Source organism: Vulpes vulpes, chromosome X, assembly GCF_048418805.1.
Source record: "Vulpes vulpes isolate BD-2025 chromosome X, VulVul3, whole genome shotgun sequence".
Classification (NCBI taxonomy): Eukaryota; Metazoa; Chordata; class Mammalia; order Carnivora; family Canidae; genus Vulpes; species Vulpes vulpes.
In genome coordinates this window covers 98,969,549-98,983,254 of record NC_132796.1, presented here as the reverse complement: position 1 = coordinate 98,983,254, position 13,706 = coordinate 98,969,549, and the positions used below count along the sequence as shown (strand labels likewise).

Below are 13,706 nucleotides of genomic sequence, written 5' to 3'. Positions count from 1 at the left end.
AGGGGTGGGCAGGATGAGACAATCTTCCAACTCTAGAGGTTTTAACAAGGTTGGGGGGAATAGTAGAAAATAAGGGGGAGCACAGAAACACCAGGAAGAAGAAAAAAGTATAAAAGTGATCTTTCACTTTTGTGCCATAATCAATATGAGAAAATGGAATTGTCTGAAAAAACAACCAGAAAAACTTGGATGTGTGTTTATGTCTTTGAAAAACAGCAAGAGATGTGAGCCACTGAGATTGCCATTAGAGATGAAAATTCTGGGGCTTCCAGTAACAAGAGATTGGGGGCTGAACAGGGGGACTGTCCACTTCCATATGTTAACAGAGATTTCCAACCTGAGCTTCACTTGCTCAGAAGGTCATCTCTGCAAATCACTTGCCTTTACATGTTTAAGTGTGGCAGCTACCAGTGTGCTCTCATAATCTATTTTCACATCTAAACCTCATACAGCTTGGAAGGTTGGCAGGACAGAGACTAGCACAATCCCCATTTTATAGATGAAGGAACCGAAGCTCAAGGAAAGGTAGTGACTCACCCATGGTCATTCTTTTTCTTTCTTTCTTTCTTTCTTTCTTTCTTTCTTTCTTTCTTTCTTTCTTTCTTTCTTTCTTTTTCTTTTCTTTCTTTCTTCTTTCTTTCTTTCTTTTCTCTCTCTCTCTCTCTCTCTCTCTCTCTCTCTCTCTCTCTCTCTTTTTAGATTTGGACACTGTACTTGAACCATTGTCTGTGCCTCCTTCTTTTGTGCTTGGCTATTTCTCGCACTACCCATATCCATACTGAAATCTGGTCTTTAGACCTCATTTGCTTTCTGTCCCCCTTTGCACATCAGAGACTAGAGACATCCCCCTAGCTGAGAATTACAGAGCCCCTAAAAAAGCTTCCCGTCTAAGAACGTCCTTATTCTTAGGAGATATATGCTGAAGTATTAAAGAGAGAAGTATTATGGTATCTGCAATATACTTTCAGAGGGAGAGCATGAGCAAGAGCAAGGGGAGGGAGAGGAAGCGGGGAGGGGGGGAGAGAGAACATGGTAAATTGTTAATGAGGGTACGTACAAGTATTTATGTACCATTCTTTCAATTTTACTATATGTTAAAAAGTTTGAAAATGTAAACGGGGGGGGGGGGGGGCAATCTCTCCATCTAGGTAGCCACTCTATCTGCTTATGCTAAAATCTGGGTGTCAATGGCACATCCCCTCCTACAGGGTCCCACCTCAGGATGCCATTAAAAGGGCCCAGCATCAAGCACAGAACTAGCTCAGCAAGAGAGACAGGCAGGACCCATGAGTGGTCTTGATGTCTTAGATGGAGCTTGGGTGCTGGGAAATGGCCATGTGTGCTGAGTGGGAGTTTAGGGTGATGCATTTCGTGGCAAAGCAGCTGAATGGATGCCCTAGAGAAGGAATCCCCCAAAAATTTGAGATGGAATTTTTCCAAAAATAGATTTTTTAAAAAAATTTCAGGGTTTGCTTATCAGGGCTGGAAGTGTCATTAGAAATAATCTGGCCCAACCTCCTCAGATTGGGGCGGGGGGCACTGAGATTCAGGGAAGGAGAGTGACTTACCCAACATTGCCCAGCAAGTTAGTAGCTGAAATGGGACTAGAAACCAAGTGTCCAGCCTTCCAGTCCAGGGCTCTGTCCATTATATCACTCTGTCATCCCACCTTGGGTTCATGGGCTCTTGAAATGTCATCTGCTCATCCTAGGGCTTGCTCTCTTCAGACCAGCATGGCACTCGGGGGATTTGCAGTCAGCGCCAGTCCCTGTCGCTGGGAGCAGAGCCAGACGCCTGAAGATGGCACCTGTCACATCCTATTGGAATGAATGACCTCCCTCTGAAATTGAGATGGGCCGGATGGAATCCGGGAGTGGTACCTTGAAAGCAGAGTCAATCCAGGCCTGTGTGGCTCATGCACCACGAATATTCGAGGCTGAGGAGTTTCCCATCTTTCTTGGACCCCAAGTGATTTATTGATCATTCGCAGGGCAGCCACTCTGGTTCATTGGTTTAGCTTCCATTACCCCTTAAGGGGCGGGGTAGGGGGTCTGCCTGCCACTTCCCCTAGTCTGTCTGCTTACAGGATTGGTTCATGGGACAGCTTAGCGGACCCTCGTGAGCCTGTCGGGATTAATGGCACTTGACTGTAGATCATGAGAAATCACATCAGTAGCTGTGGGTGGGGGTGGATGGAGCAAGCAGGAAGAGGGCAGAGGAGAGGAAGGGAGAAGAGCAAAAGGGAAAAGAGAAAAAGAGGAGGGAGAAGGGGAGAGGAAAATGCAAGAAGGAATTGTCTGACATTTCTCAGCCTGTAGCTGCTCTCACTTTTAATCATCTCCTTTGTTAATTGCCATTTGTCAATCCTACAAGTCTTTCTCACTATAACTCAATCCTAAACAACTCAAGTGTTAAAAGGGGACTCAGTTTTAGACCCAGAGCCCCAGTTTACCCTGTCTAGTGATTGTCTTTCTTCCCTGCATTCCTACCTCCTGGGCACTGTGGATGCATATCTGAGCACTAGAGCTGGCCCCAGGACAGAAGGTGCTGAGGGCTTGGCTATATTTGCAAAGCTGCTTTGGATCTGGCACCAGCCCAAGGCCCCCCTCGCCTGCCTTCTGGGGCCCAGAATCCTCTTCTACTTTCAACCACCCACAGCTTGTAACTGCCCTGCTGTTCCACTCTCCAAATCCCAAGACAGTTGTCAGACTATAAGCTAAGGGGCAAGGCAAGGAGAAGTCACAAGAACTGTATCTGCCCAAGACCAGGGAGCAGCTATGCTTGAGAAGAAGGGCCATAGCTGAGGCCAGATCAAATGGCAGTAAAGCCAATATGACACATTCAGCAGGCTGTGTGTGCATGTCTGAAAGCTGAAGACCAGGCTATATTCAGAAAGTGCTTTTCTTGTCCTCAAAGAAAGAAACATCTGGCTGGTATTAGGGGTCATAGAGTTTACAAACATTCCCTGTATATTTACCTGGCTTCCTCCTTATAATAGCCCAGTGAGGGTGATTCTTTATTATTCCCATTTTTATAGAAAAGAGCAGGGGAATGGAGCTAACCTTATTTTTCTACCTGTTTTGTACAAATGCCTTCTACACATTTTCATTTAATTTCCACGACAACCCTGTGAAGTAGCTGTTCTTAGCCACATTTTACAGATGGGAAAACTGAAGCTCAGAGAGATGCCTAAGATCTCAAGGAGTGCATAATTTACCTCCTCTGCTATTTCATTGTTCTGTAAATTTGATCATATCAAATTTAGTGAGCAATACTGGGGAGGCATATAAAAGGTATCACAGCGATATCATAATTATTGTTTACATATAAGTTTTTTTGAGTTTGCATTCCTATGAAACGTAATATCAGGCATATAAAGAGCTGAAAAAGAAAATAAAACCCTTCTGTTTCCAAACATTCCCTGCCTTTCCCCCTGCATATTATAATAACAGGAACTGATTGTTCTGTGATTACCATGTGCCAGGCATTATGCTCAGTGCTTTCCATGTGTGCCTTCAATTAGTACTCACTACCACTCTGTGTGGTAGGAGCTACTGTTATACCCCAATTTATACATAAGGGAGTTGTGTCCCATGGGAGTAAAGTAACTGGCTCAAGGGGCCCTAGTTAGTCTGTAAAGTAATTGAAATTTTAAGTCAGATTGGTCTGATTCCAAAGTTAATGTTCTTTCAATGCCAGTAGGCTGCCTTTCCAAGAGGATAGGGAAACTAAGGCTCCAAGGAATTAAGTGATGTCAAGTCTCCTGACTCTGGATCCTATATTTTTTCACTTCACTCCAGATGCTTGTATCTCTTTGTTAAAGGGATGGCTTTGTGTTGTCAATGATCTTTATATGTCTGTGGTCTATCTCCTCAACCACATAGTCAGCTCTGCCAAACCTCTTTGGATCCCCCACACAGGGTTCTCACTGAATACTTGTCAATTGATAAGCACGGGGCTCTCTTCAGTTGAGAGAATTATTAATAAACCAACAGGCTTTGACAAAGCCCTTCTCATCTCCCAAGGAATTGAGCCCTTGGTGCTTAGGAGATGTATCAATTCCTCGTCTTCCCGCAGCTTGAAGTCAGAAGCCCGCACTCCCCGCCCCCACACGGCATCCATTCTCCAGGGAGCCTCACTAGCGTCAGAGTGGTTCCACTGAATGCTGAATTATGTGTGTGACTCTGGGAGGATGAGGTCCCGGTAAAGCGGGAGAAGAATGCAGGCTGTGATTCTGTGTGCAGGTGGACCCTGGGGATGTTTATCACCATCTGAGATGATGTGTCAACCTCTAGAAGCCACACTCCATAGAATGAGCTCTAAAGATTGATTGTTACTGTTATTATTGGGAATATTAATAATCATTCTTACATTTATTCGTACAGAGAACTTCCATTTCTGCAAAAGGCTTCTGTGCAAGATTTCATTAGTTTTAGTTTGTGCTGGCCTTCTGCAAAATCTTTTTGGCTTCAATATTCCCCAGACAAGGAAAAAAGTCCTCTGTCCAGCTTTTGAGGAAGGGAATCACCCCAAGGAACTGACAGCTGAGACCAGAGAAGGGAAACACTGGTTGGGGGAATTGAAGGCCAGCAACAGATTCTGCTGAGCTACATGATGCTGAGACAGGTCTAGGGACTGAACACAGATCCCCAACCTTCTTCCTTTTTTTTTTTTTTTTTTTTTTGGTCTGTTCCCAGTACCCCAGAACCGGCACAATCCTTCCAGCCCAAGCAGATCCCTTAGCTCCTTCTCCCATTTGAATTCCCCCTTCCAGGTCCCTTCCCCCATCAGTGGCCTCAGGGACACCTCTGTGGAAGCTGGCTCATCAATTATCTCTTCCCCTCCCCCAGACCAATTTTCTCATGCATTTGTATGAGTATGCTCAGCATCCTACAAAGAGACAGGCAGTAGTAATAATCATAGCTAACACTCATGGAGCTTTTACTATGAGCCAGGCACTATATTAAGCAGTTTACATGCATAATCTCTCTTCATTTTTATAATAGTCCTATGGGAAAGCCTTATTAGGATTCCCATTTTATCGAGGAGGAAATTGAGGTTGTAAGTGAGTAAGCAACCTGCCCAAGGCCACAAAGCTGGCTAATGCATAACCAGAATTCAAGCTCAGGATTCAAATTCTCTGACAACGAACCTCTTCAGTAGATTGTCTCTCAGTATTGGCTTCCACTTTCCAGATAAGAACAGTGAGACTCAGAGATCAGCTAGCATTCAGAGGAAATAGTCGCAGAAAGCCAGAAAGAAATAGTTTTCCTCCCATTTCTGCCAGTAACAGGTTAGATGACTCTGGGTGAGTCACTTAAAAGCCCCTACTTCTGAATTTGCAAGCAGGGTCCACAGTGTGTGGGATTCAAAAGTGATGAGCCAAGGAAGGTTAATCTCCTCCAAATTTATAAGGTTTAAAAGCACCGTACAAATGTAAAGTGTTCCTGGTCATAATCCTTAACATTATTATTCCAATCTATTCATCTACCAATGAACCTGGGATAGAGTTCTGGCTCTGCCCTTGGATTCTGATGCCATTTAAGTGCCAAGACAAATGGTCTCAGGGAATCGGGGTGATCCATTATCCGGATATGGATTATTTCTCAGGAGTAAATCGTTAGCCCTGTAGAGCAGCTGATGAATTCTCCCACCACACCTGGGGGCTCATTGCTCTGCATGGGACGTGTGGGGAATGCAAGCAGCGGCTGGAGTCACAGTGTGACTCTGCAGACAGGGTGGGGGGGGGGCAGGGAACAATGATGTTTGGGTTAGATTCCAGGGAGCAGCCATGACCACACTCACCCATAAGTGAGAAGACAGATAATGAACCTCACCCACCCACAGCCCAGCCCAGGGCAAAAAAGGACAACTTCTCTCTCCTGAGGCTTTCTTGGGAAAAAGAAAGCACAAAAGATGAACAGAGAAAAAAGGAAAAGTTTTTTTTTTTTTAAAGCTAAATATATGGGGAAGGGTAAAACTAGAGAGAAAACAAACAGAAACAGAAGAGAAAGGAGAGAAATGAAATAGAGAAATCAGAAAGGACTCTAAAGAAATAGAAAAATGAAACAGTAAGATTAAGAGAGTGAAAGAAAAAGTAAAAAAAAAAAAAAAGAAAGAAAAAGGCAAACGGCGGCGTGGGGGGATAGGTGAAGAAAGTAGAGAAACATCAAAAATGAGACTGAGCCGGGATTTCCTCCTCACTTCGAAAGCTCCCTTCCTTCACTTGTGCTGTTCACCATTCTTGAGGGGTAAAGCACTGAAGGCAGAACCAGAAACGCCATGACAATTATCCACTGAAATAAAAGCCACAGATACAGAGTGCTTAGCACATAGAAGAACACATGCATACATGCATGCACACATGTGTGCATGCAAGCAGGCAAAATCAGACAGACATAGAGACACATTCTGAGGAGGCAAATAGGCATGCAGGTGCTAAAAGATTTGTAACACAGGCAGGTATCGGCAGAGCCAACCTGAACATGAGGATGGGCATAGGCAGAAATTGATAAGGAACAAGATACCCTGCTGCAGAAGATGACACAGAGACACAGGAAAAGATGGACGCAGGACCAGACAGGTGCAGAAGCAGACAACAGCCAGGGTGGGAGGAGGAGGTTCCCACCTTTACTCCACTCTTCCTCTCACTCCTCTTTGCCTTCCAGAAGTACCTAATAAGGGAATTTACCTCCCTGTGTCTTCTGCCCTCAGGATTTCCCTCTGGGCTTTGTGACAGTTGGTAGCAATGTGTTTTATTTAAATAAAATCACTTCTGCTAAGGAGTCTGTTAGTTACTGTGTCATCCTTCCCAGGGAACAGATGTCCCTAACCATTTTAAATGGCCATATCCAAAGAGCCCCTTCAGGCATGAGTTTCGATGGTAGATTATCAAGTCCTATGGCTAGGACATACTTGAGGCCTGCCTTAATTCTCTCCCCAGACTAGGATGCCCTCCACCCCCGCCAAGTATTCCATGATCATTTGTAACTTTATTAGACTTTCCTTTTCTTCTCTGCAGTATGAACCAGGTGAGAGGTGGAGGCCAGGCAGGAGGATCTAATACCTGCACCCCCCTTTGAATGAGAAGAGCACCATAAGATTTCACTGGATAAAGGTGTTTCTTGCAAAAGAAAAGTTTGAAAGCCTCAGAGTTACACAGGGCCAGATGAGATCTAAGGGTCCTTCCAACTCTGACATTCTAGGATTCTATGACTAAGAGCTAATTCGTTCAAATCTAAACCCTCAGTAATTGGACAAACCTTGATTGAATTTGCCGAGCAAACATGGCATCACTGTCTGCCCCAATAAATATTTAGCTGTGGCCCCAGGTTATTGATTTCGTGCAGTATCAATATTTCTTGGCACAGTTTCTGACACTGACTTGTAGACCCATGATGATGTGAGACACACAGGATCAAGATGCCCTCCTAGGAAAGCCACAGATGGTTGTTGGTGTGTTCATCTGGCTTGGGCTAACACACAGACTGCATCCACCCCCTAGCCTGTACTGGATACATGGAGGGGTCATATAGCTGCCTTTGAAAGGGGCATAATGCTTGGATGGGTGGGTGAGGTTGGCTTAGAAGCTCAGGGATTGGGAAGCGCCAGGCTGGCTCAGTTAGTGGAGCATGGAACTCTTAATCTTGGGGTTGTGGGTTCGAGCCCCACATGGGGTATAGACTACTTTAAGAAAATTATTTAAAGAAAGGCGTTCAGGGATACTGTTGCCAACTGATCACAGAGAACCTAAGTGAATGGGGCTTGCTTTGTGCAGCTCTACTTTGGTGATGAGAACATCCCTTAGAGTTTCTGTCTCGCTTTACTATTCATTCATTCTACAGTGAGTGCTTTCTCTGTGTTAATCTCTGTGCTACACCTAGGGATACAGAAGTGAATAAGATATAGTCAAATATCTCTCAAATACAGACATACCTCATTTTACTGCACTTTAATTGCACTTCAGAGATATTATATTCTTTTACAAAGTGAAGGTTTGTGTCAACTCTGTGTTGAGCTAGTTCATCAAAACCATTGCTTTTTGAAACAGCATTTCCTCACTTTATGTCTCTTTGTCATATTTTGGTAATTCTCACAATATTTCAAATTTTTCATTATTATTTTATTTGTTATGGTCTGTGATCGGTGATCTTTGATATTACTGCTATAATTATTTTGGCTAGCAGTTTATAGCAATAAAGTATTTTTAAATTAAGATATGTACATTGTTTTTTAAGCATGATGCTTTTGCAGACTTAATAGGCTACAGTATAGTGTAAATATAACTTTTATATGCACTGGGAAACCCAAAACCCCATTTGACTTGTTTTACTGTGATATTCGCTTTATTGCTGAAACCCACTGTATCTCTGAGGTATGCCTGTATGTGAGCTCTAGTTGAAAAATATTGATGCTGCTCGACATCAACAAACTTATTTATTCATGAGAGACACAGAGAGAGAGAGGCAGAGACATAGGCAGGGAGAGAAGCAGGTTCCATGCAGGGAGCCCCATGCGGAACTTGATCCCAGGACTCCAGGATCACGCCCTGAACCAAAGGCGGATGCTCAACCGCTAAGCTACTCAGGCGTCCCGACATCAGCAAACTTCAACTACAGATAAATATTTATGAGAAGAAATAATTTGGTAGGAATATTAGAGTATATGCATACTTTTAATTATTCCCACTGGCAAAACTGATGAATCAGAAACCTTTTTTGTGTGTTGTATTCAAGATACATAGAAGTCTTGTAATTCAGGTAAAATAACTTGGCTGTCTTCTAAGCACAACTCCAAAAAGTACAAATTAACCTAATGCTTTTTGTTAATCTTTTAATTACACGTTCTTGGTGATGGGATTTCATTTGTCAGTGATTGTTGAGAGCATTGATTTTTTTTTTTGAGAGAATTGAGGTATTTACTAGAAAAAAAGATTTATACATCTCTTTGATGATGTCATAACACTAGCCCTATAATTTCCAAACAGAAATACATTTGGGTTTGTATCTTTGGTCATTCATTTCTTTATTTGGTCTTTCATCCATACATCAACAACACACCAAGCACCTTGCCTGAAGCTTGTACTGGGTAAGTGTAGGGTCACTGAAGAGATTCAGACATAGCCCCTTTCCTTTAGGGGCATATATTTGAGGAGGGGAACTAACAAATAACTTGAGGACTTTATAATAAGTGCTGTATAGTTGAAGTGTGGACAAAGGGAAGCTGTGAAGAACAAGTATTAAGAGATGATGGTAGTTGGAGAAGCTTTAAGAGATGAGGTGACCCATGAGTGGAGAGAGATCTGAAAGTCATCCCTATTTATTACTATGGGGTTACATGGAGCCCTCTTTGTTTCCTAAGCTCTTTTTTTTTAAATCAGTAGCATGTATTTGTTTTTTTTAAGATTTTATTTATTTATTCATGAGAGACACACAGAGAAAGAGAGAGAGGCAGAGACACAGGCAGAGGGAGAAGCAGGCCCCACGCAGGGAGCCCAGGGACTCGATCCCAGAACTCGATCCCGAGACTCCAGGATCACACCCTGGGCCGAAGGCAGGTGCCAAACCGCTGAGCTACCCAGGGATCCCCCAGTAGCATGTATTTGTAAGAGCCACAGAGCTACACAGCAAGATCAGTCTGTGGTTAGGGTTATCCCAATAGCTGCATCAGTTTAAGTGCTTCAATTTAAGATAAAATATATCCACTTCTTTTGGAAAAAAAAAAAAAAACAATACAATGTAGGGGTTGGTCAGAGACTGTTTCCTATCCCCTAACTCCAGCTTCTTAAAATCAGACTTTCCTTGCCTACCCTACACCCCTTTCTAGCAGAATTCTCCCATGGAGCAAAGGGGTTTAGGAGTACTGGGTACCATGGTGGCTTGCAAATTATTCACATTCCAAAGGAGCCCTAATGATTTCCAAGATAATTGGTTGTAGAAATAAGTCCTTCTAAAAACCCAGCAATAGAATATTCGTGATGCCACAGGATGATTCAGAGCATTTGGCCTTAATTACTTTGATTGTCCGCCAGGATTTAATATATGAATATTACATTGCGATCTTCAATTTAATTTCTTGTGTAAATGGATTGTGGCAGAATCCTGTAGTCCTGGAACTGGCACATAATTCAGCGTGGGAGACACTATCTTAACTCATCTCATTACTCAAGCCATTTGTTGTCCTTCAGGCTTTGACAGCCAGGAGATGGGAAAGTAGCAGAGGTGATGTGATCTCTCAACCTGGGTCCAGACAGACATGAGCCATAGTCTCTACTGATTACGTTGTTACACAGACACAGACAGCATTTATTTTCAGAAGAAAAAAAAACATTCTTGTCAATTTGCAGCTGTGTGCCCTGGTCTTTCTTAGCATAGTGGAGTGGAAAAGGCTGGGACATGGATGTAAGAGACCTGGGTTCTAGTTCTAATTTGCAGTATGACCTTGGGCAATCCCTTAATTTCTCACCTTGGGAAAGTCTTCAAATTTCTCTGAGCTATCAATTTCTCATCGTTAAAGAGAGGACTACATGATCTCCAAGTGTTTTCTAGAGTGAAGATTTTCTGGCCTATGAGTACCACATGGCAAATCTGACAGTCTTGGTACCATGATTGATATAAGGTTGTTTCTATTCATCTTGTAAATAATAAGCAAACCCCTATGAATGGGCAAAGTCAGAGGGAAAGAAGGGAGAAAGACATAGGGAAGATCAGTGGGAGACAGAGGGAGAAATGTAGGGAATATGAAGAAACAGCTCTGCAGCATTAGTGAGGTATCCCCCAGGGCCTGGGTGAGCTTTTTAAGATCTTAGCAAAATGGAGGTCATGTGGGCCTAGGGAGCCTGATAGAAATTAGAGGGAAAAAATGAGGCTTGAAAAGTATTGAATGGAAATCCATGGTGTTGGATAATTTATTTGTAGTTCATTTAACAAAGAGCTTGCAGCTAGAATGTATAAAGGACCCCAACAAATGGAAAACAAAAAGAACCCCTAGAAAAGGCAGAGGAAAAGTAGACAACATACTTCAGTAGAAATTGTATGAAAGAGTATATCCAGAAGGCCAATAGAACATATGATAAGTTCTCAACCATATTAGTCACCAAAGAAACGCAAATTAAACCACAATGAGATATCATTGCACACCCACCAGAATGATTACAGTTTTAAAGGTTAGTAATAATAAGTGTTGGTAATCTTTTGGAGCAATAGAAGAATGTGAATTGGTGTATAATAATTTGTTTTGTATCTTTTAAAAAGATTTGACTTATTTTGAGAGAGAGAAAGTGTGCATGCATGTGCACATGAGGGAGAGGGGCAGAAGGAGAGGGAGAAGCAGACTCCCCTCTGAGCAGGGAACTGGATACAAGAGCTCCATCCCAGGACTCAGAGATCATGACCTGAGTCAAAGGCAGATGTTTAACCAACCGAGCCACCCAGGCACTCCAGTATAACTCTTTGGAAAGCTATTTAGGATCATTTACCAAAGTAGAATATACACAGCCGCTATGACTCAGCAATTCCACTGCTAATGCATGCACATGTGCACCAAAGTCAAACAAAAAATATCCCCAGTAATATTAGTAACAATAGTTCCAACAGAAAATGGTCCATATGCCCATTAACAGTAGAATAGATATATAAGTTATGGCACATTTACAAAAGGGAATATTATACAACAATCAGAAGGAACAAAATAAGCTTCATGTAACAGCATGGATGAAACTCACAAACATAATATTGAATGAAAGAAACCAGACATAAGGATATATATATATATATATATCTCATAAAACTATAGTGCTTAGAGATGCATGCCAAAAAGAACAAGAATAAATAAAAACATAGAGTGATTATGTAAAAGTCAGAGTAGTTGTAACCTTTGGGAGAGAGGATAGGGGTTGTGATTATGTTATGGAGCAGGCACAAATCAGTCATTGGGGATGTTGATAATATTCTATTTGTTGACTGGGTGATAGGTAACAGGGGCATTTCATTGACTAAGCTGTACACTTAGGATTTGTGCATTTTTCTTTATAAGCCAAAGACTAATCTTTATCTCAGACTCTGATCCCAAGTTGTATGTATCCTTTCAGTATCTTGCTTCCAGCAATAGGATCTTATATTTTAGTCGACAGATGATAGAAATTGTGGCTCATTCTTCTCTGTATCCATCTACTACAACCCTCCATCTTTATACCTAGCCTGACCCAAACTTGAACCTAAACAGCTGTCAACCAATTGGACTCAGAGATACTATCCCTGTTGCTATCTAGGCTCCTTCTCATTCCTCCCATTTTTAAACTATTCTTGTTCCATTTCAATTCTTTCTCCTGAGTCTCTATTTTGTCTTTTATTTCCAGCCTTGTTCATGTTCTTTGGGCCAATGACTGAGTGACCCAACTGGATTTCCTTGGCTTGACCTTGAGCAAACCCTGCTTCTTCAAATACTTTAATATCTACTTGCTTCACTGTACAGCTTCCTCTGCTCTTCGAGGACTCAGGTAGGGTATCCACCCCCATTCTGCCCCCAGAGCTTACTGGGCTAAAGTGCCTTATCCAAAATCGTTGGGGCCAGATGTCTTTTAGAATTCAGAATTTGGGACATTTATCAAGGTAATCCTGTGTCTTTGCCTATATTACATAATACCTCTAGCATTTTGTGGCATAGCTCCCCATGATCAAATACATTAATATTTCTGTCATGAAATACATGAATATTCATACTAGGTGGGACAAATAAAGACTATCAATATCTTAATGTAAGTTAAAATGAATTTTAGCATTAAACTTGTGAGAAAGTTTTTAGTTTTCACAGTTATGTCATTTTAGAAGTACAAATAAGGATTGATGATCTATAGTAGGAAACCAATGTTTATTTGGTGATGGATAGAAGCATGGTTGAGGGATGCAATACATTACATATGTTTATCCTCTCAAATAAGTGACAAATGTGCATATGACAATAGTCTTCATAGCTTTAACCAAGAGTGCCCAATTTGGGGCAATTTAGATTCCACTGCTGGCAAGAGGAGCACTATTAGAAAAATCTACCACATAGGCCTGCTACCACATCATGAGTGGCCTGCCTTGAGTCAAATGGTCCTATGCATAAAGCAGCAAGCCTTTTTCTGGACTCTGAGGCTATGGGCAAAGTAAGCCTAACTAGAAAGGAAAAATGGGCAAGGCAAGTACCCAGGGCTATTCTGTTGGGTCTGATATGAAAGGAAAGAATGGCCTATGTGTATCTTGAGGTGATCCTCCTTAAATAGTATGGCTCCCAACCACACATTGAAACTTATTGGGTGGCAGTGAGTTTGAAGTCACCCTCCCTAGCAAGTACTCAGAGTGCAGTTAATTTAGATTGTTACTTAAAGGTAGAGCTTGGTGTTTTTATTTCCAGTCATCTGGGGGCAGGGTTGCTATATCCTGTTGTGCTGGGGTGCTCCAGAAATAAAGCAGGGAGTTCTAGAAAAGGCTAGCAAAGGATTAGAGTATGAATCAAAGTCAAACCATCAGGCTCCCCTACCCAGGAGATGCCATGGAATCATGAGAAAATTCAGCAGGAGAAAACCACACAGCCACTTCTGGGACCAATGCCTAGAGAGAAAAACCTAATGGAGAAGAGGGATTGAGGAAAGGTAAGAAGGCTCAGCCTCAGAGCTCCAAGGCACTGGGCTATTTGCTTCTAGAAAGTGGAGACTATGAGTGACT

General features: G+C 42.3%; 1 protein-coding gene across 1 annotated transcript in view; it reads right to left on the bottom strand.

Moving 5' to 3' along the window:
• ARHGAP36 (Rho GTPase activating protein 36) overlaps positions 1-13,706 on the bottom strand; it is a 51,478-nt gene that overhangs the window by 36,009 nt on the left and 1,763 nt on the right. The gene's annotated exons all lie outside the window — the stretch shown is intronic.